At 37.6% G+C, this 24,860-nt stretch overlaps 1 non-coding gene across 1 annotated transcript; it reads right to left on the reverse strand.

Moving 5' to 3' along the window:
* Positions 1–24,400: 24,400 nt before the first annotated feature.
* LOC148577779 (small nucleolar RNA R71) lies at positions 24,401–24,508 on the reverse strand. The gene has a single exon (XR_015903283.1). It is a non-coding gene; the product is annotated as a small nucleolar RNA R71 (small nucleolar RNA).
* Between the last annotated feature and the right edge of the window lie 352 nt (positions 24,509–24,860).

Genomic DNA, 24,860 nt, shown 5'->3' on the forward strand with positions numbered 1-24,860 from the left:
CACGTATTACGACTATAACCAGGCACAGTAGAAGCAGAAAGATCCAAACTTCCCTCAAAGCAAAATTGCAAAAGGCTAAAAACAGCGAAAAACGATGAAAATGCGAATGGAACTCACCTGGAGAAGAGAAAAGCTTCAAAGGAAAGAAGGAAGAGGCAAGTTGTCCCGAGAATCGTCAAGCGACGCCACCACGAAGGAAAAGAGGAAACGAGGGCGAAAAAACAGAGAACGAGAAAAACGGAGGAAAATGGTAAAGAAGTTACGAAAGAGCAAAAAAGAGAAACCGTCTCTGAGATTTCAAAAATCAAAATAAAGAGCCAAAGGAAAAACGGAGCAATTAATACTAATTAATTAGGGTATTAAACCCTCGCACGTTCCCCAGGACAAAGCGCTAATACAAAAGGGCGCGCTTTTAGAAGGAAAATGTTCTACATTCAAAAAAGCTTCTGCAAAGGAATCGACAAAATGCTTGAGTTCGGCTTCACTAAAGAAGGACCGAAGTCAGGAACTCGACCTCAAATGAAAGACCGAACTCAAGCAGGGGCACTGTTCATACCCAGGGTCGAGCTGTCCGAACCGGGATGTTCAGTAGCAAAGCAACCGACTTGTTATGGTCAAGCAGACCGACTTCTTTTTGAAGAACTCGGCCAAAACGACAGCAAAGCCCAATAAAAGGGCCCAAATAGAGGAACACGACCCAGAATCCAAAGGCAATCCCAGCCTATAGAGATAAAGGCGGTTCCCTTGAAGATAAGCTGACCTCACTCAAGATAGGATAAGATAAGATAAGATAACTAACTTATCTTATCAGGAAGATCAGCCCACGCTACTATAAATACGCTGGAGCACCCAGGTATAACTCATACTCTGATTCTACATAAAAACCTGCTTAATACCCGTGCTAACTTAGGCATCGGAGTCTCTTGCAGGTACCCCCCACCCTCCGGTGGCCAAGGATCAGCAGGGCAGTAAGTCCAACGAGTCGGACCCAACAGCTCCGGCCGTCATCAGCCAGCCGGACACGTTATCTCCAACCAGTACAGAAGATCTCATCCGAGATCGACCTCCAGTTTCAGGTAACCCTTGGAACAAGACCCAATGACTCAAGGTCACTCAATTCCCTTAGCCTAGGCCAAGAGTAAAGAAAACTACTCAAAAACTAGAGGAAACATTCTATCAAACACCTAGTGTGCAAGAAAAGTAAACATCACAAATTGCAAGAATCAATGAAACCCATAACTACCACAAGCAAGAAATCAACAATAGCAGTTAAGATGAACATAAAAAGGACATAGAAAGATAAAATTGCATTAAAAGAAATCAAGATCCAACAATTGTTCATCAACATAAAAGAGAGCAAAATAAGAAAATAATTAAGATAATGGAACACTAAAATATAAGGAGAATTGAAATCAAAACAAGAATTGAAAGATAAATTTGAGAGAGATTAACCTAACTTTACCCTAATTTCTATCCTAAATCTAGAGAGAAGAGAGAGCCTCTCTCTCTAGAATTCTACCCTAAAACATGATGAAAACTAAACTATGACTACTTGGTTCATTCCTCCTTCAATCCTTGGGTTCAATAGCATCCGAAATGAGTTGGAGTAGGCCCAAAATGAGCTAGAAATCATTGGCCACGACTTGCCTTTAGTGAGTCACGCTGATCCACCCACCCATGCGTACGCATCCCTAGACGCCAAGCAACTATGGAAAATTTTATATCATTTTGAAGCCCCGGATGTTAGTTTTCCAACACAACTAGAACCGCCTCATTTGGACCTCTGTAGCTCAAGTTATGATCGATTGAGTGCGAAGAGGTCAGGATTGACAACTTTGCGATTCCTTCATTTCTTCATGAGTTCTCCATTTTTACATGCTTTTTCTTTATTCCTTCAATCCAATCTTTGCCTTCTAAACCTGAAATCACTTAACAAACATATCAAGGTATTGAATGGAATTAACGTGAATTAAATTTAGCTATTTTAAGCCCTAAAAAGCATGTTTTCACAATTAAGCACAAATTTAGGGAGAATTACAAAACCATGCTATTTCATTGAATAAATGTGAGAAAAATTGATAAAATCCCCCAAATTAAGCACAAGATAAACCACAAAATTGGGGTTTATCAAACCTCTTCACACTTAAACTAAGCATGTCCTCATACTAAGAATAAAGAAGGACAAGAAAAGGGGTATGAATATTTATTAAAATGTTAAAATCTTTAAGATAATTTTATTTTGGTTAAAAAATTTAATTTTTTAAAATATTATTTGTATTAATTAATTATTTTTTATAAAAATTAAAGATTAAATGATTAATTTTTAAAATATTATTTGTTTCGGTTTTTCTTATTTACAGGAGTGCTGAAATGGTGACCACATGCTACCTTGACGGCTCAAGAATATTTTGATTCATAGAGACACTAATATATGTTAGAACTTTTAACTTTTGGTTGAACTTATGCAAGACATATAACTTGTAGAGCTAATCAATGTAGTCACTAATGTTATTTTGTTTTAAAACAATTTTAGCTAAAAGGATCTTGTTTGAATTATGTATGTTTTTGTATATTATATAGATGTAGACTTCCTTATTAAAATAGTTAATATATTAGTTAATTTAAAAAATAATTTAGTAAATTATGCATGCAATTTGTATTAAAAAAAATTGTTATAAAATAATTAATATGCTTTTATAACTAAAGAAAAAAATGTTACAAAATTATGTTACATTTTGTAACAAAATTTTATGATAGGAAAAAATAGATTGTCACCAAAAATACCTTGAATATCAAAATTTGTTACCACTTTTGTAACGGTCTCTGGTTTTTTAAATCAGAAAAATTTGTTACAAAATATCATTTTGAATTGTAACAGTTCCATTTTTTGTTACAAAAATTTTTTGTAACGGGACATACTGCAACGGCCCCTTTTTTTGTTACAAAAAACTTTTGTTTCAAAATTTTGAATTTTTGTAACAATTTTTTTTGTTACAAATATTGCTTTTTCTTGTAGTGAGCTAACACATATAACAACCTATACAATTCTAATATACAATCTAGCTACCCATGATTCCCACTTTTTCACATACTCATGCATTCTTTTTAATTCAGCACACATATGCATTGATTTTTATTGAACTTTACTTTGGGACATTTTTGTCCCTTTTTTATTGCTCTTTTTTTATATATTTTTCTTTTTCTTTTTCTATATTTTTTTTCCTTTTTATATATATATTTTTTCTACATTTTTTTTGAAAATATATACAAACATATCAATGCATATGGTTTTACATATTTAATACATGAGCATGTAACCAATCCCATGATTTTCAATAAAAATATAAATTACACTTTTACCTCAACCAATGTCCTAAGTTTCCCATACCCAAATGATACACACCCTCACTAGCCTAAGCTAATCAAAGATCCAAATGAAGGACATTTATTATTTTTCACTTAGGGGTAGTGATGTGTTAAAATTAAGAATAAAAGAGATTAAATAGGTTCAAATTTGGCTAACAATGGTTGATAAAAGGTAGGCTATTTGGGTAAGTAAGCTAAATGAAACGATGACTTCCATCATATAAATGCATGTATACATGGAATAATTGACATAAAGAAATAAACAAATTAAAGATTACAATCATAGAGAGAGAATAATACACACAATAATGAAAATAAGTGGTTATATGATGTAACTACACAATTGGGCTCAAAACTCACATGCTTGTGTTCTTAGCTCAAAAACCATGTTCCAAAATAAATTCTTCAAGCAAGTTTAACAAAAAAATTTTTCAAATTGATAGGGTGCCTTAAAAAAGTTTTTCTTAGAAAAGAAATCATAACCCTAACCAAGTAGTCCTAACATAAAAGGGAAATGGTAAAAAATGTACAAATTCTAACTAACATGCAATGCAACAACTAACTACAAAGAAAATTAAGAATTGCTGTTGAAAGAAAGAAATTATTACCCATGGAAATCGGTCGGACGACCTCCCCACACTTGAAGATTGCACCGTTCTCGGTGCATGCAAAGAAGAGCAAGGTGGACGGGTTGCTACAACTTGTTGAGCTTCTTCAAAAGGTTGTGCGGATGACTTATTTGTTGCCCCATTTGAAGCCTATCCTTTCCCTCTTGGTGGCCAACCTAAAAGGAAAGAAAAAGAAAGAAAATTAAGCCTACAACAAAGATATCAAACCAAATAGAACATAGGCGAGGGCTAATGCCAAATAAGAGTAGGGTTCTCACTACATGGTAGCTACAACATGTGAGTGAGAAAATAATATAAGATAAGGCATATTAACTAACCCTTGATGCAAGAGTAAAGTCAATGCATGAAGATCACTCAAAAGCATCAAATTCAAATAGAAAGAGTGGGTCATGAAATACATGTAAGTTCATATCAATGCACAAAGAATATAAGGGTCATACAAGATTAAGCATTGATTTAAAAGTTTCATCACCCAACAATATCAAACAAGTCAAGAAGCACCAAGATTAGCCAAGAAATTCTCAACAATTGAGTAAGAGAATTCAACACCATTATTAAAATAAGAAACTTAGAAAAGAAAATAAGAACAAAGCTTTAAAAAAAACAAAATTAAAATGCAATGAATAAAAGCATGCAAATGCAATAAACAAAAGAAAATGAAAGATGAGAAAAAAATTAAAAAGTGAAATTATATATATATTTAATTATTTATTTATTTCTATATAAATTTCTTTTTTTGAAACATAAAAAAAAAAGAAAGTAGGAAAGGAAGAAGAAAGAAGAAGAAAAGAGAAAAGAACAAAAAAGAAGGGTGCGAAGGGATGCTTAAGCGTCACTCACGCTTACGCGTGGATTGCGGCAGGGACCATCGACGCGTATGCGTCTTGTACGCTTGAGCGTGGATGGCGAGAGTGTAAATTGATGCGTACGCGTGGGTGCAGCTGTGCGTTTCGCGCAGTGTATGCGTGGTGTTCGCGCAACTCTCGAGTTCCATGTATGGAGCCATCTTGACGCATCGACGCATAAGCGTCAAGCACGCGTACGCGTGCCTAGCCCCATTTTTTTTGGACATAGAAACAGAAACAGGGCACTCTCCTAATCTACAAGAATTCTAAAACAATCAAAATTAAAATTTAACAACAAATCTTTTTGGTTTTTGAAAAATTTTCAAATACAAAGCAAACAAAACTTACACTTCAAGTAAAACCCTACTCAACAATAACTACTCTACAACTTAAGGCACAAATCTAATAAAATAAGCTAACAACTAAAACACCAAATAAACAAGAATATGCAAAGAAGAATACTACCTAACAATGGCAACTCAATGCATTCATTGATTATATATACAAGAGAATGGAAAGAGTTTACCATGGTGGGGTGTCTCCCACCAAGCACTTTTAGTTTAAGTCCTTAAGTTGGACATTTGGAAAGCTCCTTGTCATGGTGGCTTATGCTTGTATTCATCCTTGAACCTCCAAGGATGCTTGCTCCTCAAACGGTTGTTAGAATTTCCAACCATCTTCACCAAGCTTGGGTGAAGTTCTTCCCAAGATATGAGCTCCCAAAATTGGTCTTCATATTGTGACCCGGGATCCCATATCTTATTCTCACACCCATCTTCAACTTGATCATCATAGCTCCAATTGGGTGGTTTAGCCTTGGAATTCTCAAAGAAGCCTCTAAACAACTTCCTAGACCCATACAATTTAGCTTCACACCAAACCTTGCAATCAAACTTTGAAAATGCAACCATAATGAACCTAGAATGATGTTTCCAACCACTAACCATCTCTCTCGTACTCTTGACCCCACGAAGAGCTCTAAGTTGACTGATGAGCGGATATTTTATACGCTTTTTGGGGATAATTTCATGTAGTTTTTAGTATGTTTTAGTTAGTTTTTAGTATATTTTCATTAGTTTCAATGAAAAATTCATATTTCTGGACTTTACTATGAGTTTGTGTGTTTTTCTATAATTTCAGGTATTTTCTGGCTGAAATTGAGGGAGCTGAGCAAAAATCTGATTCAGGCAGAAAAAGGACAGATGATGTTGTTGGATTCTGACCTCTCTGCACTCGGAATGGATTTTCTGGAGCTATAGGAGTCCAATTGGCACGCTCCTAATTTCGTTGGAAAGTATACATCCAGAGCTTTCCAGAAATATATAATAGTCCATACTTTTCTCAAGGATAGATGACGTAAACTGGTGTTCAACGCCAGTTCCATGTTGTAATCTGGCGTTAAACGCCAGAAACAGGTTACAAGTTGGAGTTAAACGCCCAAAACAGGTTACAACCTGGCGTTTAACTCCAGAAACAGCCTAAGCACGTGTAAAGCTTAAGTCTCAGCCCCAGCACACACTAAGTGGGCCCCAGAAGTGAATTTCTGCACTATCTGTCATAGTTTACTCATTCTATGCAAACCTAGATTTCTAGCTTACTATTTAAACAACTTTTAGAGGATTATTTTGGACCTCATGACATTTTTAGATCTGAACTTTGTACTCTTTAACGGCATGAGTCTCTAAACTCCATTGTTGGGGGTGAGGAGCTCTGCTGTGTCTCGATGAATTAATGCAATTACTTCTGTTTTCTATTCAAACATGCTTGTTTCTATCTAAGATGTTCATTCGCACTTCAATACGATGAATGTGATGATCCGTGACACTCATCACCATTCTCAATCTATGAACGCGTGCCTGACAACCACTCCCGTTCTACCTTCGATTGAATGAGTATCTCTTGGATTCCTTAATCAGAATCTTCATGGTATAAGCTAGAATCCATTGGCAGCATTCTTTAGAGTCCGAAAAGTCTAAACCTTGTCTGTGGTATTCCGAGTAGGATTCAGGGATTGAATGACTGTGATGAGCTTCAAACTCACAAGGGTTAGGCGTAGTGACAGACGCAAAAGGATCAATGGATCCTATTCCAACATGAGTGAGAACCGACACATGATTAGCCGTGCGGTGACAGCGCACCTGGACCATTTTCACTGAGAGGACGGATGGTAGCCATTGACAACGGTGATCCACCAACACACAGCTTGCCATAGGAGGAACCTTGCGTGCGTGAAGAAGAAGACAGGGGGAAAGCAGAGATTCAGAAGACAAAGTATCTCCAAAACTCCAACATATTCTCCATTATTGCATAACAAGTATTTATTTCATGCTCTTTTATTTTTCGCAATTCAAACTGATAATCATGATTAATCTCCTGACTAGGATTTACAAGGTAACCATAGATTGCTTCAAGCCAACAATCTCCGTGGGATCAACCCTTACTCACGTAACGTATTACTTGGACGACCTAGTGCACTTGCTGGTTAGTTGTGCGGAGTTGTGAAAAGTGTGAATCACAATTTCGTGCACCAAGTTTTTGGTGCCATTGCCGGGGATTGTTCGAGTTTGAACAACTGACGGTTTATTTTGTTGCTTAGATTAGGAAAAATTTTTCTTTTTGGTTTAGAGTCTTCTATTATTGTTTTTGGTTGAAATTTATTTTTTTAAATCCTTATTTTTTCTTTTTAAATTTTTCAAAAATTTTATAAACTGATAATTGAGTTTTTCTACTTGAGTTTAGTTTCATATCTTAAGTTTGGTGTCAATTGTATTTTTTTATTTATTTTCTTTTAAATTTTCGAATTTGTATTCATTGTTCTTTCTTAATCTTTAAGTTGTTCTTGTTTATTTTCCTTGTTTGATCTTTAGCTTTTCTTGTTCTGTGTCTTTTCTTGTTTTTCTTGTGCTTTTTCAAAATATCAGTTTTCAAAAAAAAATCTTTATTTATTAAAAACCTTATTAAAACACGTTAAATTTATAGCTCAATTGGTTAGAGCGTTGTGCTTATGTTCTTGGTAATTAACTATCTTCTTTTTAAAAACTTTTTCAAAAATAATTTTTCTTTGAATAAATCTTGTGCCAAACTTTAAGTTTGGTGTTTTCTTGTTGATTTTTCTTTAGTTTTCAAAAATTTTATTTTGGTTTTCTAAAACTTTTAAGTTTTGTATTCTATCTTCATGTTCTTGTTGTTCTTGTGAGTCTTCAAAGTGTTCTTGAGTCTTCCTTGTGTTTTGATCTTAAAATTTTTAAGTTTGGTGTTCCTTGGTGTTTCCCTCCAAAATTTTCGAAAATAAGGAACATTAGATCTAAAAATTTTAAGTTGTGTCTTTCGTGTGTTTTTCTCTTTCATCATAAAATTTAAAAATCAAAAAAATATCTTTTCTCTCTATTTTAAAGTGAATTTTCAAAAATTGCTTTTAAAATTCAAATTTCTATTTAAAAATTTAAAATCTTTTTCAAAAATCATATCCAAAGTTTTTCAAATCTTCTTAATTAAGTAATTATTTTAGTTTTAATTTTTTTTATTCTTAATTTTTGAAATCTATATTTAATTTCTAGTTATTTTATTTCATTTTTTTTATTCGTTCTCTTTTTACAAAATAAAAATAAAAATATATTTTAATTACAATTCACATCAATTCCCTTTTCTCCATCATGGACCTAAGTGGAAATGAGCAGTCCAGAAGGACTCTGGGGTCATATGTTAACCCCACTACTGCTTCATATGGGAGTAGTATCTGTATACCCTCCACTGGAGTCAGTAGCTTTGAGTTGAATCCTCAGCTCATTATCATGGTGCAGCAAAGTTGCCAGTATTCTGGTCTTCCACAGGAAGAACCTATAGAGTTTCTGGCACAGTTTTTACAAATTACTAACACAGTACATGATAAAGAAGTAGATCAGGATGTCTACAGATTATTACTGTTTCCATTTGCTGTAAAAGACCAAGCTAAGAGGTGGTTAAATAACCAACCTAAGGCTAGCATAAGGACATGGAAACAGCTGTCAAAAAAATTCCTGAATCAGTACTTCCCTCCAAAACAGATGACACAGCTAAGGCTGGACATCCAAGGCCTTAAACAAGGAGATAATGAATCTCTTTATGATGCCTGGGAGAGATACAGAGAGATGTTAAGAAAATGCCCCTCTGAAATGTTTTCAGAATGGGTGCAGTTAGACATCTTCTATTATGGGCTTACAGAGAAAGCTCAAATTTCTCTAGATCACTCAGCTGGTGGATCTATACACATGAGAAAGACAATTGAAGAGGCTCAAAAACTTATTGATACAGTTGCCAGAAATCAGCATTTGTACCTAAATAATGAATCTTCTATGAAAGAAGAGGCTAAAACAGTAACTGCTAAACTTAGTCCTGCAGAACAAATTACTGAATTCAATCAGCAATTAGACTTTCTAACAAAACAGCTGGCCGAATTCAAGGAGATACTACAAGACACAAGAATGGCTAATATAAATATGGAGGTATAGTTGAAGCAAACAGAACAACAGTTATCAAAACAAATAACAGAAGAGTGCCAAGCAGTTCAATTAAGAAGTGGAAAAACATTAAATACCTCACTTCAAGATAGCAGGAAGCCAAGAAATGAACAAATTGCTATTCAAAATCCCTCTGAGGATAGTAAGACCCCAGAGAGGAATAACTCCGGCATTCAAACGCTAGAAACAAGCAAGGAGTTAGTGTCAAACGCCCAATGGAAGCTCAGTTCTGGCGTTCAAACGCCAGGAACAAGTAAGGAGTTGGCGTCCAACGCCAATCCAGCTTCTAACCCTGTCATTCAAATGCCAGTGAGGGATCAGACATACACAAGTGCTGATAACAACCCCTCTAAAAAGGCTTCTCCAACCACCTCTGTAGGAAATAAACCTGCAGCAACTAAGGTTGAAAAATATAAAGCCAAGATACCTTATCCTCAAAAACTCCGCCAAGAGGAGCAGGATAAGCAATTTGCTCGCTTTGTAGATTATCTCAGGACTCTTGAAATAAAGATTTCGTTTGCAGAGGCACTTGAGCAAATACCTTCTTATGCCAAGTTCATGAAAGAGATCTTGAGTCATAAAAAGGATTGGAGAGAAACTGAAGGAGTTCTCCTCACTGAAGAATGCAGTGCAGTCATTCTGAAAAGCTTTCCAGAAAAGCTTAAAGATCCCGGGAGCTTTCTGATACCATGCATATTAGAGGATAATTGCACCAAGACAGCTTTATGTGATCTTGGGACAAGCATCAACCTAATACCTGCATCCACTATCAGAAAGCTTGGTTTAACTGAAGAAGTTAAACCAACCCGGATATGTCTCCAACTTGCTGATGGCTCCATTAAATACCCATCAGGCGTGATTGAGGACATGATTGTCAGGGTTGGGCCATTTGCCTTACCCATTGACTTTGTAGTGCTGGAAATGGAGGAGCACAAGAGTGCTACTCTCATTCTAGGAAGACCTTTCCTAGAAACTAGACAAACCCTCATTGATGTCCAAAAGGGGGAAGTAACCCTGAGAGTCAATGAGGATGAGTTTAAGTTGAATGCTGTCAAAGCCATGCAGTATCTAGACACACCAAAAGACTGCATGAAGGTTTATCTCATTCACTCTTTGGTAGAGGAGGTCAACATGGCTGAGAGTCTCGAATCAGAGCTGGAAGACATCTTTAAAGATGTTCAACCTGATTTGGAGGGTTCAGAGGAATTGAAAGAGCCTCTGAGACTTCCTCAAGAAGAGGAGAAACCTCCTAAACCCGAGCTGAAGCCATTACCACCATCCCTGAAATATGCATTTCTAGGAGAAGATGACACTTTTCCAGTGATCATAAGCTCTGCTTTAAATCCACTGGAAGAGGAAGCACTAATTCAAGTGCTAAAGACACACAAGACAGCTCTTGGGTGGTCCATAAGTGACCTTAAGGGCATAAGCCCAGCTAGATGCATTCACAAAATCCTATTGGAGGATGATGCTAAGCCAGTGGTTCAACCACAGAGACGGCTAAATCCAGCCATGAAGGAAGTGGTGCAGAAAGAGGTCACCAAATTACTGGAGGCTGGGATTATTTATCCTATTTCTGATAGCCCCAGGGTGAGCCCTGTTCAAGTTGTTCCCAAGAAGGGAGGCATGACAGTGGTTCATGATAAAAAAATAAACTGGTTCCTACAAGAACAGTTACAGGGTGGCGCATGTGTATTGACTACAGAAGGCTCAATACAGCCACCAGAAAGGATCATTTTCCTTTACCATTCATAGACCAGATGCTAGAGAGACTAGCAGGTCATGAATATTACTGCTTTTTGGATGGCTATTCTGGTTACAACCAAATTGTAGTAGATCCTCAGGACCAAGAGAAAATAGCATTCACATGTCCTTCTGGAGTATTTGCTTACAGAAGAATGCCTTTTGGTCTGTGTAATGCACCTGCAACCTTTCAGAGGTGCATGCTCTCTATCTTCTTTGATATGGTAGAGAAGTTTCTGAAAGTCTTCATGGATGACTTTTCAGTATTTGGAGACTCATTCAGCTCCTGCCTTGACCATTTAGCACTTGTTCTGAAAAGATGCCAAGAGACCAACCTAGTTTTAAATTGGGAAAAATGTCACTTTATGGTGACTGAAGGAATTGTCCTTGGGCATAAAATTTCAAACAAGGGAATAGAGGTGGATCAAGCTAAAGTGGAAGTAATTGAAAAATTACCACCACCTGCTAATGTTAAGGCAATCAGAAGCTTTCTCGGGTATGCAGAATTCTACAGGAGGTTTATAAAGGATTTTTCAAAAATTGCAAAACCCCTGAGAAATCTGCTAGCTACTGACACGCCATTCGTGTTTGACACAGAGTGTCTGCAGGCGTTTGAGACTCTGAAAGCTATGCTGGTCACAGCACCAGTTATTTCTGCACCAGACTGGACTTTACCATTTGAACTAATGTGTGATGCCAGTGACCACGCCATTGGTGCAGTACTGGGGCAGAGGCATGACAAGCTTCTGCATGTCATTTATTATGCTAGCCATGTTTTAAATGATGCCCAAAAAAATTACACAACCACAGAAAAAGAATTGCTTGCATTGGTTTATGCCATTGACAAGTTTAGATCATACTTAGTAGGATCAAAAGTGATTGTGTACACTGACCATGCTGCTCTTAAATATCTACTCACAAAGCAAGATTCAAAACCCAGGCTCATAAGATGGGTGTTGCTTCTGCAAGAGTTTGATATAGAAGTAAGAGACAGAAAAGGGACAGAGAACCAAGTGGCTGATCATCTGTCCCGGATAGAACCAGCAGAAGGGGAGTTTCCCCCCTCTATTGAGATCTCTGAGACCTTTCCGGATGAGCATTTGTTTGCCATTCAGGAAACACCATGGTTTGCAGACATTGCAAACTATAAAGCTGCAAGGTTCATACCCAAGGAGTACAGCAGGCAACAAAAGAAAAAATTAAATACTGATGCAAAGTACTACTTGTGGGATGAACCCTATCTCTTTAAGAAATGTGCAGACGGAATAATCCGTAGGTGTGTGCCTAGAGAAGAAGCACAGAGGATCTTATGGCATTGCCATGGATCACAATATGGAGGCCGTTTCGGAGGTGAGCGAACAGCCACCAAGGTCCTCCAATGTGGCTTTTATTTGCCTACACTCTATAGGGATTCCCAAGAGTTTGTACGTAACTGTGACAGTTGCCAAAGAGCTGGTAATCTGCCTCATGGTTACACCATGCCTCAACAGGGAATCTTGGAGATTGAGTTGTTTGATGTATGGGGAATTGACTTCATGGGACCTTTCCCACCAACATACTCAAAGACTTATATTCTGGTAGCAGTCAACTATGTATCAAAATGGGTAGAGGCCGTTGCCACACCCACCAATGATACTAAAACAGTGCTAAAGTTCCTCCAGAAACACATCTTCAGTAGGTTTGGTGTCCCTAGAGTACTAATCAGTGATGGGGGCACTCACTTCTGCAACAAACAACTTTACTCTGCCATGGTCCGGTATGGGATTCGCCACAAGGTGGCAACTCCATATCATCCACAGACAAATGGGCAAGCTGAAGTTTCTAACAGAGAACTAAAAAGAATCCTGGAACGGACTGTAAATACCCGTAGAAAGGATTGGGCAAGAAGCTTGGATGATGCTCTGTGGGCCTACAGAACAGCATTCAAGACTCCTATAGGGACCTCTCCACACCAGCTTGTGTATGGTAAGGCTTGTCATCTGCCCGTGGAATTGGAACATAAGGCCTACTGGGCAACCAGATTCCTAAACTTTGATGCCAAATTAGCTGGAGAAAAAAGATTGCTCCAGCTGAATGAGCTAGAGGAATTCAGATTCACTGCTTTCGAAAATGCCAAGCTTTATAAAGAGAAATAAAAAAGGTGGCATGACAGAAAGCTGTCATCTAGAGTCTTTGAACTAGGACAAAAGGTTCTGTTGTTTAACTCTAGGCTCAGGCTATTCCCCAGAAAACTGAAATCCCGGTGGAGGGGACCATATGTGATTACAATTGTATCACCATATGGTTATGTGGAGCTTCAAGACATTGATTCTAATAAGAAGTTCATTGTTAATGGACAGAGAATCAAGCGCTATCTTGAAGGCAATGTTGAGCAAGAGTGCTCAAGGCTGAGGCTAGATTAAAAGCTCAGCAAGGTCCAGCTAAAGACAATAAAGAAGCGCTTGCTGTGAGGCAACCCAGCCATTAGCAAAACTTTTTCTGTTATTTTATTTTATTTTATTCTTCATTTTATTTATTTTTAAATATATGAGCTTAATATTAACAAGGTAAAGAATCAATTGCATAAGTCCATAGGGTTACAGAAGAATTCAGAGCACAAAATAGGAAAAAGGAGCTCACTGGCAAGAAAACGCTAGTAAGAGGCACAATTGGGCGTTAAACGCCCAAAAGGAGCATCCACTGGAAGTTTAACGCCAATAAAGATAGCCATCTGGGCGTTAAATGCTAGAAAGAAGCAGCTTCTGGGCGTTTAACGCCAGATTTACATCATCCTGGGCGTTCAAAAAAACGCCTAGTGACAAAGGGGTTTCGGGCATTTAACGCCAGCTAGAAGCAACAGCTGGGCGTTAAACGCCAAAAACAAGCACCAACTGGGCGTTAAACGCCCAAAACATGCAGCAGTTGGTCGTTTAACGCCAGGATTGTGGGGAGTAGGCAATTTCGTTTTCAATTCAAAATTTTTCCATTTTTTATGTTTCAATTCATGATTTCTTGCACAAACATGTTACAAATCCTAATTTTTCAAATCCTTTTTCAAAAGATATCAAATGTATCTTAATTCATAAACCCTTTTTCTTAATCCTCTTCAAATTATTTTCAAACACTTTTCACAACAAATCTATCTCTTTTCCTTCTAAAATCTTTTCAACTCATCAATATCTTTTTCAAATCTTCACATCATTTTTTTAAAAATCCAGATTTATCTTTTTTTTTCAAATATCTTTCATATCTTTTCAATTTTAAATCACATCTTCTCCTATCATACTTATCTTTTCCAAATCACTTTTTCTATCATATCTTTTCAAATAATTTTCGAAACCCACCCCCCCTTCCCTTTAAATATTGGTTCGGCCTCTCCTCCTCTCCTCCACAAGTTGCGCTTGGCTCTTCCTCTTTCCCTTTCCTTTCCTTTCTTTTGCTTGAGGACAAGCAAACCTCTAAGTTTAGTATGTTTATCCGTGATCACTAAACCAATACCCACTAAGATCATGGCTCCTAAGGGAAAACAAACCGACTCCAGAGGCAAGAAAGAGAATATTCCAAAACCACTTTGGAATGAAGGGAAGTTCATAACCAAAGAACATTCATACCATTTTTACAAAATAATAAGTCTAAGGTCAGTGATCCCGGAAGTTAAATTCGATCTGAAAGAAGATGAATATCCGGAGATCCAAGAGCAAATCCGAAACAGGAACTGGAAAGTCCTAGCTAATCCTAAAACAAAGGTGGGAAGAAACATGGTTCAGGAATTCTACGCTAATCTATGGCAGACGGACAGGCAGAGAATAGCTGGAACCGCATTCTATGACTATAGAACTCTGGTCAGAGGAAAGATTGTTCACACCCACCCTGACAAAATAAGGGAGATCTTCAAGCTACCTCAACTGCAAGATGACCCAGATTCCTTCAATAGGAGAATGATGAGATCAAACCTGAGCTTGGACAAAATCCTAGAAGACATATGCCTCCCTGGAGCTAAATGGACAACCAACACAAAGGGTGCCCCAAACCAACTCAAAAGAGGAGATCTCAAACCAGTCGCCAAAGGCTGGCTGGACTTCATTGGGCGCTCTATACTGCCCACTAGCAACTGCTCTGAAGTCACCATCAGAAGAGCAGTGATGATTCATTGTATTATGCTGGAAAAATAAGTGGAAGTTCATCAGCTGATTGCTTGTGAGCTTTACAAAATTGCAAACAAGAACTCCAAAGATGCCAAATTGGCCTATCCAAGCTTAGTTTCTCTGTTATGTAAAGATGCTGGCATAAAGATGGGAGTAGATAAGTATATCTCAGTTGAGCAACCAATCACTAAAAAGTCTATGGAAGGACAACAAGTGCAGGACGACCCCATCAAGAGAAAAGCAGAGGAGTTCCTCCCGGAAATCCCTCAAATTGAATACTGGGAGCACCTAGAAGCATCTGTCACCAAGTTGCAAGAAGCTGTGGATCAACTAAAGGAAGAACAGCAAAATCAAAACAGCATGCTCTGCAAATTGCTTAGAGAACAAGAAGAGCAAGGGCGTGAACTGAAGGAATTAAAGCGTCAGAAACTATCTCTTGAAGGGCCAAGCACTCCACAGACTAAAGAGGCATCCACCTCCCAAATTCAAAGTTGTTGAGTTCTAATCTTAGCCTTAACTCTGTGATAATTGTTCCTATTTGAGTTTTACCTTAGAAGTTATATATGAGTAGTAGTAATTAGTATCTATATTTTGATTTTATCTCCAATTAAGCTATAATTTATTTTTCTCATCATCATTAAACATGAATAAAATAGCAGATTTTCTTTAGAATAAGGAGGCAATATTTTTTGAGTTTTTAATAAGAAAAGTTCTAATTATTTACATGTGGTGGCAATGCTTTTTGTCTTCTGAATGAATGCTTGAACAGTGCATATGTCTTCTGAATTTCATGTTTATGAATGTTAAATATGTTGGCTCTTGAAAGAATGATGAAAAAGGAGAAATGTTATTTGATAATCTGAAAAATCATAAAAAAATGTTTCTTGAAGCAAGAAAAAGCAGTGAATACAAAAGCTTGCAGAAAAAAATGGCGAAAATAAAAGAAAAAGAAAAAGAGAAAGCAATCAGAAAAAGCCAATAGCCCTTAAAACCAAAAGGCAAGAGTAATAAAAAGGATCCAAGGCTTTGAGCATCAGTGGATAGGAGGGCCTAATGGAATCAAATCCTGGCCTAAGCGGCTAAACCAAGCTGTCCCTAACCATGTGCTTGTGGCGTGAAGGTGTCAAGTGAAAACTTGAGACTGAGCTGTTAAAGTCAAGCTCCAAAGCAAAAAGAAGAGTTTGCTTAAGAACCCTGGACACCTCTAACTGGGGACTTTAGCAAAGCGGAGTCACAATCTGAAAAGGTTCACCCAATTATGTGTCTGTGGCATTTATGTATCCGGTGGTAATACTGGAAAACAAAGTGCTTAGGGCCACGGCCAAGACTCATAAAGTAGCTGTGTTCAAGAATCAACATACTGAACTAGGAGAATCAATAACACTATCTGAATTCTAAGTTCCTATAGATGCCAATCATTCTGAGCTTCAATGGATAAAGTGAGATGCCAAAACTGTTCGGAAGCAAAAAGCTACTAGTCCCGCTCATCTAACTAGAATTTGAGCTTCACTCAAAAAACTCTGAGATATTATTGCTTCTTGACTTATTTGTATTCTATTTTATTTGTCTAGTTGCTTGGGGACAAGCAACAGTTTAAGTTTGGTGTTGTATTGAGCGGATATTTTATACGCTTTTTGGGGATAATTTCATGTAGTTTTTAGTATGTTTTAGTTAGTTTTTAGTATATTTTCATTAGTTTCTAGGCAAAATTCATATTTCTGGACTTTACTATGAGTTTTTATGTTTTTCTATAATTTCAGGTATTTTCTTGCTGAAATTGAGGGAGCTGAGAAAAAATCTGATTCAGGCTGAAAAAGGACTGCTGATGCTGTTGGATTCTGACCTCTCTGCACTCGGAATGGATTTTCTGGAGCTACATGAGTCCAATTGGTGCGCTCCCAATTGCGTTGGAAAGTAGACATCCAGGGCTTTCCAGCAATATATAATAGTCCGTACTTTGCTCAAGGATAGACGACGTAAACGGGCGTTCAATGCCAGTTCCATGTTGTAGTCTGGTGTTAAACGCCAGAAACAGGTTACAAGTTGGAGTTAAACGCCCAAAACAGGTTACAACCTGGCGTTTAACTCCAGAAACAGCCTAAGCACGTGTAAAGCTTAAGTCTCAGCCCCAGCACACATCAACTGGGCCCTAGAAGTGAATTTCTGCACTATCTATCATAGTTTTCTCATTCTCTGCAAACCTAGATTACTAGCTTACTATTTAAACAACTTTTAGAGGATTATTTTGGACCTCATGACATTTTTAGATCTGAACTTTGTACTCTTTAACAGCATGAGTCTCTAAACTCCATTGTTGGGGGTGAGGAGCTCTGCTGTGTCTCGATGAATTAATGCAATTACTTCTGTTTTCTATTCAAACACGCTTGTTTCTATCTAAGATGTTCATTCGCACTTCAATACGATGAATGTGATGATCCGTGACACTCATCACCATTCTCAATCTATGAACGCGTGCCTGACAACCACTCCCGTTCTACCTTTGATTGAATGAGTATCTCTTGGATTCCTTAATCAGAATCTTCGTGGTATATGCTAGAATCCATTGGCAGTATTCTTTAGAGTCCGGAAAGTCTAAACCTTGTCTGTGGAATTCTGAGTAGGATTCAGGGATTGAATGACTGTGACGAGCTTCAAACTCACAAGGGTTGGGCGTAGTGACAGATGCAAAAGGATCAATGGATCCTATTCCAGCATGAGTGAGAACCGACAGATGATTAGCCGTATGGTGACAGCGCACCTGGACCATTTTCACTGAGAGGACAGATGGTAGCCATTGACAACGGTGATCCACCAACACACAGTTTGCCATAGGAGGAACCTTGCGTGCGTGAAGAAGAAGACAAGGGGAAAGCAGAGATTCAGAAGATAAAGCATCTCCAAAACTCCAACATATTCTCCATTACTGCATAACAAGTATTTATTTCATGCTCTTTTATTTTTCACAATTCAAACTGATAATCATAATTAATCTCCTGACTAAGATTTACAAGGTAACCATAGACTGCTTCGAGCCAACAATCTCCGTGGGATTGACCCTTACTCACGTAAGGTATTACTTGGATGACCCAGTGCACTTGGTGGTTAGTTGTGCAAGTGTGATTCACAATTTCATGCACCATTGACCATCATTTTCAATCAAACCATATTCAAGTGAGAAAGTAAAGCTTAGGGATAAGAATTTTACCCACTTGAATGTTGTATTGACTACCTCCACCTCTTGGCAAGCTTTTTCAACTTCAATTCCTTGCCCAACAACTTCTTCTACACATTCTTCATTGGTGGAGCTTGCCTCTTGACCATCCTCTTCCAATCTCTCATCATTCATACTATGCCTTGGAGGTTGCACATTATCCTCCTCAACACTAAATTCAAGCTCATTGGAAGAAGGTTCAACAACTTCCACAAGATCATCAACAACATCACTTGGTGTGGAAGTGTCTTCAAGCTTGAAATCCACCTCTTGTTCAATTTTGCCTAGCTCTTCAACTACTTCTTCCTCTTTAATAATCTCTTCCTCCTCCACTTGTTGCAAGACATACCCACTCTCCTTGTCCTCATGTTGGGATTCTAAAATCTCCTTCATACTCCACTCTTCGGTTGATTTCTCACATTTATCTGTGGAGGTGCTTTGCTTGTTACATGAGTCCCATGAGTCCAAGGTGGCTTTAATTTTTGCAAGGTTAGCCTCGATAGCTTCGTTCATCCTTTGGGCTTCCTCTTGCTCCTTTTGACGGATTATTTCTTGAAGTTGATCCATTGCTTCCTTGAGATGATCCATTGGCTCTTGTTCCACTTGGCTAGTATAAGTAGGATCATATTGCCCTTGGATGGATGGATACGGGTGTTCTTCCATGGAGGGTTGTGGTGGAAAGGGAAATTCATTATGTGGTTGAAAGTTATCATACATGGGAGGTGATTCATCTTTGTAATAGTATGAAGGTGGTGGTTCTTGAGGGTATTGGTGGTGGAATTGGGGTGGTTCTACATATGGTTCACAAGGTGGTTGGTATGGTGGATATGGGTTAGGGTCATATGGAGGTGGTTAGTGGTATGAGACTTGTGAGTATGATGGTTCAAAATTATGTTGGAGAGGTGGTTCATAGGCATATGGTGGTGGTTGTTGACAATCACAATAAGGGTCACCACATCCATTAGATTGATATACATTAGGGGTGGAATTATACCTATAAGAGACCGGAGGTTGTTGTTGCCAATAAGGTTGATCAATTCCTTGAGGCCCCTCCCACCTTTGATTGTTCCATCCTTGATGCATATTGTCATTATAGTTTCCATTCCCTATAACATAATTTGAGCCAAACTCATAGCCAAAGTGAGAATGAGAATTCATAATAGCAAAAGAGAATAAAAACAAGTACTAATAAGAACTAATAAAAACTAACCCCTAAAGCAAGCAAAACTAATAAAGAAGCCTATTAACATATATACAATAGCCAATAACATAGTACCATTGCAATTCCCCGGCAACGGTGCTGTTCATACCCTGGGTCGAGCTGTCCGACCCGGGATGTTTAACGACAAGTTGACTGACCTCTTCAGGTCAGGACCATCCCACCTCTTCTTCGAGAGCTCGGCCAAATTACCAGGAAAAGCCCAAATAGGGCCCAAACAGAGGAACACGACCCAAATCCAAAGGCAGTCCAAGCCTATAGAGATAAGGGCAGTTCCCTTGAAGATAAGATGACCTCACTCAAAGATAAGATAAGATGAGATAACTATCTTACCTCTAAGAAGGTCATTCCTCACCATTATAAATACACTGGAGCACCCAGGTATAACTCATATTTTGATTCTACTAAAAACCTGCTTAATACCCTTGCTAACTTAAGCATCGGAGTCTCTTGCAGGTACCACCACCCTCTGGTGATAAGGGATCAGCAGCATCGCCAGTTCAACAAGTCAGACACGACAGCTCCGACACTACCCACCAGCTGGACACGTCATCTCCGACCAGCACAGAAGATCTCGTCCGAGATCAACGTACAGTTTCAGGTAACTCTCGGAACATTAGCGCCGTTGCCGGGGAACCTGGAAGTCATCCCATTGCCATGGTGGACAACTGATGAGCGGATAATTTATACGCTTTTTGACATTGTTTTTAGTATGTTTTTAGTAGGATCTAGTTACTTTTAGGGATGTTTTTAATAGATTTTGTGTTAAATTCACATTTCTGGACTTTACTATGAGTTTGTGTGTTTTTCTGTGATTTCAGGTATTTTCTGGCTGAAATTGAGGGACTTGAGCAGAAATCAGATTCAGAGGTTGAAAAAGGACTGCTGATGCTGTTGGATTCTGACCTCCCTGCACTCAAAGTGGATTTTCTGGAGCTACAGAACTCGAAATGGCGCGCTTCCAATTGCGTTGGAAAGTAGACATCTAGGGCTTCCCAGCAATATATAATAGTCCATACTTTGGCTAAGAATTGACGACGTAAACTGGCGTTCAACGCCAGCTTTCTACCCAAATCTGGCGTCCAGCGCAAGAAAAGGATCCAAAACCAGAGTTGAACGCCCAAACTGGCACAAAAACTGGCGTTCAACTCCACAAATGGCCTCTGCACGTGCAACACTTAAGCTCAGCCCAAACACACACAAAGTGGGCCCCGGAAGTGGATTTATACATCAAATACTTACTCATGTAAACCCTAGTAGCTAGTTTATTATAAATAGGACCTCTTACTATTGTATTAGGCATCTTTGAACGCATTGTTCTTAGACCATAGGGGCTGGCCACACGGCCATGCCTGGACCTTCACTTATGTATTTTCATACGGTAGAGTTTCTACACTCCATAGATTAAGGTGTGGAGCTCTGCTGTTCCTCAAAGATTAATGCAAAGTACTACTGTTTTCTATTCAATTCTTCTTATTTCGCTTCTAAGATATCCATTCGCACCCAAGAACGTGATGAAGGTGATGATTATGTGTGACGCTCATCATCCTTCCCCTTTATGAACGCGTGCCTGACAAACACTTCTGTTCTACATGAATTAAGCTAGAATGAGTATCTCTTAGATCTCCTAACCAGAATCTTCGTGGCGTAAGCTAGAATGATGGCGGCATTCAAGAGAATCCGGAAGGTCTAAACCTTGTCTGTGGTATTCTGAGTAGGATTCAATGATTGAATGACTGTGACGAGCTTCAAACTCGCGAGTGCTGGGCGTTAGTGACAGACGCAAAAGGAGGGTGAATCCTATTCCAGCATGATCGGGAACCGACAGATGAATAGCCGTGCCGTGACAGGGTGCGTGAGCATATTATTCACTGAGAGGAGGGGATGTAGCCACTGACAACGGTGATGCCCTTGCATAAAGCCAGCCATGGAAAGGAGTAAGACTGATTGGATGAAGATAGCAGGAAAGCAGAGGTTCAGAGGAACGAAAAGCATCTCCATTCGCTTATCTGAAATTCCTACCAATGATTTACATAAGTATCTCTATCCCTATTTTATTATTCATTATTCGAAAACACCATTATCACTTTATATCTGCCTGACTGAGATTTACAAGGTGACCATAGCTTGCTTCATACCAACAATCTCCGTGGGATTCGACCCTTACTCACGTAAGGTATTACTTGGACGACCCAGTGCACTTGCTGGTTAGTTGTATCGAAGTTGTGACAATTATGTATTGAGATCAGAGCACCAAGTTGCTCACGTTGCCGGGGATTGTTTGAGCCTGGACATCACAATTTCGTGCACCAAGTTTTTGGCGCCGTTGCCGGGAATTGTTTGAGTTTGGACAACTGACGGCTCATCTTGTTGCTCAGATTGGGTAACTTTCTTTTCGTTTTCTGTTGAAAAAATTTTTCAAAAATATTTTTCAAAAATTTCTCCTTTGTTTTCGAAAAAATAAAAAATAAAAAAAAAATAAAAAAATAAAAATGTTTTCAAAAATTTTATTCAATATTTTTAAGAATGAATTCTAGTGTTTCATGAAGCATGTTGAAGCCTGGCTGGCTGTAAAGCCATGTCTAAATTCTTTTGGACTGAGGCTTCAACTAATAACTTCAATGCATGTAATTCCATATATCACAGCTTGGCTGGCCATTGGCCATGTCTAGTGTTTTGGACTGGAGCTTTCATTGAAAGCTTGGCTGGCTAGTGAGCCATGTCTAATTCCTAGACTGAAGCTTTAGACTAACATGGCAAGATTCCTGGAATTCATATTAAAAATTTTGGAATCCTTATTTTTTCTTTTAAATTTTCGAAAAATATAAATAAAAATCCAAAAAAATTAGAAAATCATAAAAATCAAAAATATTTTTTGTTTCTTGTTTGAGTCTTGAGTCACATTATAAGTTTGGTGTCACTTGCATATGCATCTTGCATTTTTCGAAAATATCATGCATTCATAGTGTTCTTCATGATCTTCAAGTTGTTCTTGGTAAGTCTTCTTGTTTGATCTTGATGATTTTTTGTTTTGTGTCTTTTCATGTTTTTCATATGCATTCTTGAATTCTTAGTGTCTAAGCATTAAAGAATTCTAAGTTTGGTGTCTTGCATGTTTTCTTTGCATTAAAGATTTTTCAAAATTGTGTCTTGATGTTCATCATGACATTCAAAGTGTTCTTGGTATTCATCTTGACATTCATAGCATTCTTGCATGCATTCATTGTTTTGATCTAAAAATTTCATGCATTGCATATTTTTCATGTTTTTCATAAAAATTTCAAAAATAAAAAAAATATCTTTCCCTTTTTCTCTCATCAAATTCGAAAATTTGGATTGACTTTTTCAAAAATTTTTAAAATCAAGTTGTTGCCAATGAGTCAAATCAAATTTTCAATTTGAAAATCTTATCTTTTTCAAAATCTTTTTCAAAAATCAAATCTTTTTCAAAATTCTTAGTTATTTTCGAAAATTCCAAAAATATTTTTCAAAAATCTTTTTCTTATTTTATATCATAATTTTCGAAAATAACATAATCAATTAATGTTTTGATTCAAAAATTTGAAGTTTGTTACTTGCTTGTTAAGAAAGATTCAAACTTTAAGTTCTAGAATCATATCTTGTGATTTCTTATGAATCAAGTCATTAATTGTGATTTTAAAAAATCAAATCTTTTTCAAAAACTAATTTCTATCATATCTTTTCAAAAATATCTTCTTATCTTATCTTTTTCAAAAATATCTTTTCAAAATATCTTTTCTAACCTCCTAACTTCTTATCTTTTCAAAATTTGTTTCAACTAACTAACTAACTTTTTGTTTGTTCCTTAACTTTTTCAAAACTACCTAACTAACTCTCACTCTCATTTTTTCGAAAATATCTTCCCCCTTTTTCAAAATTTCTTTTTAATTAACTAATTATTTTTATTTTTAATTTCAAAAAAAAAAAAAATTTTCGAAAAATACTAACAATTTTTCAAAAACCACTTTTCAAAAATCACTAACTCTTTTTCAAAATAATTTTCGAAAATTATCCCTCCCCCATCTCATTCTATTTATTCATTCATATCCTAACATCTCATTTCATCTCTCTTCCATCCTCACCGTTGTGTTTCTTCCATTATATTACATTCTTTGTCTCCCCCTTTTCTTCCACTCACAAAGGGATCTCTACACTGTGGTATAAAGGATCTCTATTATTATTATCATTTTTCTGTCCATTCTTCCTTGTCATATGAGCAGGAGCAAGGATAAGAACATTCTTGTGGAAGCAGATCCAGAACCTGAAAGGACTCTGAAGAGAAAATTAAGAGAAGCTAAAATACAACAATCCAGAGAAAACCTTTCAGAAATTTTTGAACAGGAAGAGGAGATGGCAGCCGAAAATAATAATAATATAAGGAAGATGCTTGGTGACTTTACTGCACCTAATTCCAATTTACATGGAAGAAGCATCTCCATTCCTGCCATTGGAGCAAACAACTTTGAGCTGAAACCACAATTAGTTTCTCTGATGCAGCAGAACTGCAAGTTTCATGGACTTCCATCTGAAGATCCTTTTCAGTTCTTAACTGAATTCTTGCAGATATGTGATACTGTTAAGACTAATGGAGTAGATCCTGAAGTCTACAGGCTCATGCTTTTCCCTTTTGCTGTAAGAGACAGAGCTAGATTATGGTTGGATTCTCAACCTAAAGACAGCCTGAACTCTTGGGATAAGCTGGTCACGGCTTTCTTAGCCAAGTACTTTCCTCCTCAAAAGCTGAGCAAGCTTAGAGCTGATGTTCAAACCTTCAGACAGAAAGAAGGTGAATCCCTCTATGAAGCTTGGGAAAGATACAAACAGTTGACCAAAAAGTGTCCTTCTGACATGCTTTCAGAATGGACCATCCTGGATATATTCTATGATGGTTTATCTGAGCTATCAAAGATGTCACTGGACACTTCTGCAGGTGGATCCATTCACCTAAAGAAAACGCCTGCAGAAGCTCAAGAACTCATTGACATGGTTGCTAATAACCAGTTCATGTACACTTCTGAAAGGAATCCTGTGAGTAATGGGACGCCTATAAAGAAGGGAGTTCTTGAAGTTGATACTCTGAATGCCATATTGGCTCAGAATAAAATATTGACTCAGCAAGTCAATATGATCTCTCAGAGTCTGCATGGAATGCAAGCTGCATCCAACAGTACTCAAGAGGCATCTTCTGAAGAAGAAGCCTATGATC

Source organism: Arachis ipaensis, chromosome B1 (genome assembly GCF_059453495.1).
Source record: "Arachis ipaensis isolate K30076 ecotype BB chromosome B1, ASM5945349v1, whole genome shotgun sequence".
Lineage (NCBI taxonomy): Eukaryota > Viridiplantae > Streptophyta > Magnoliopsida > Fabales > Fabaceae > Arachis > Arachis ipaensis.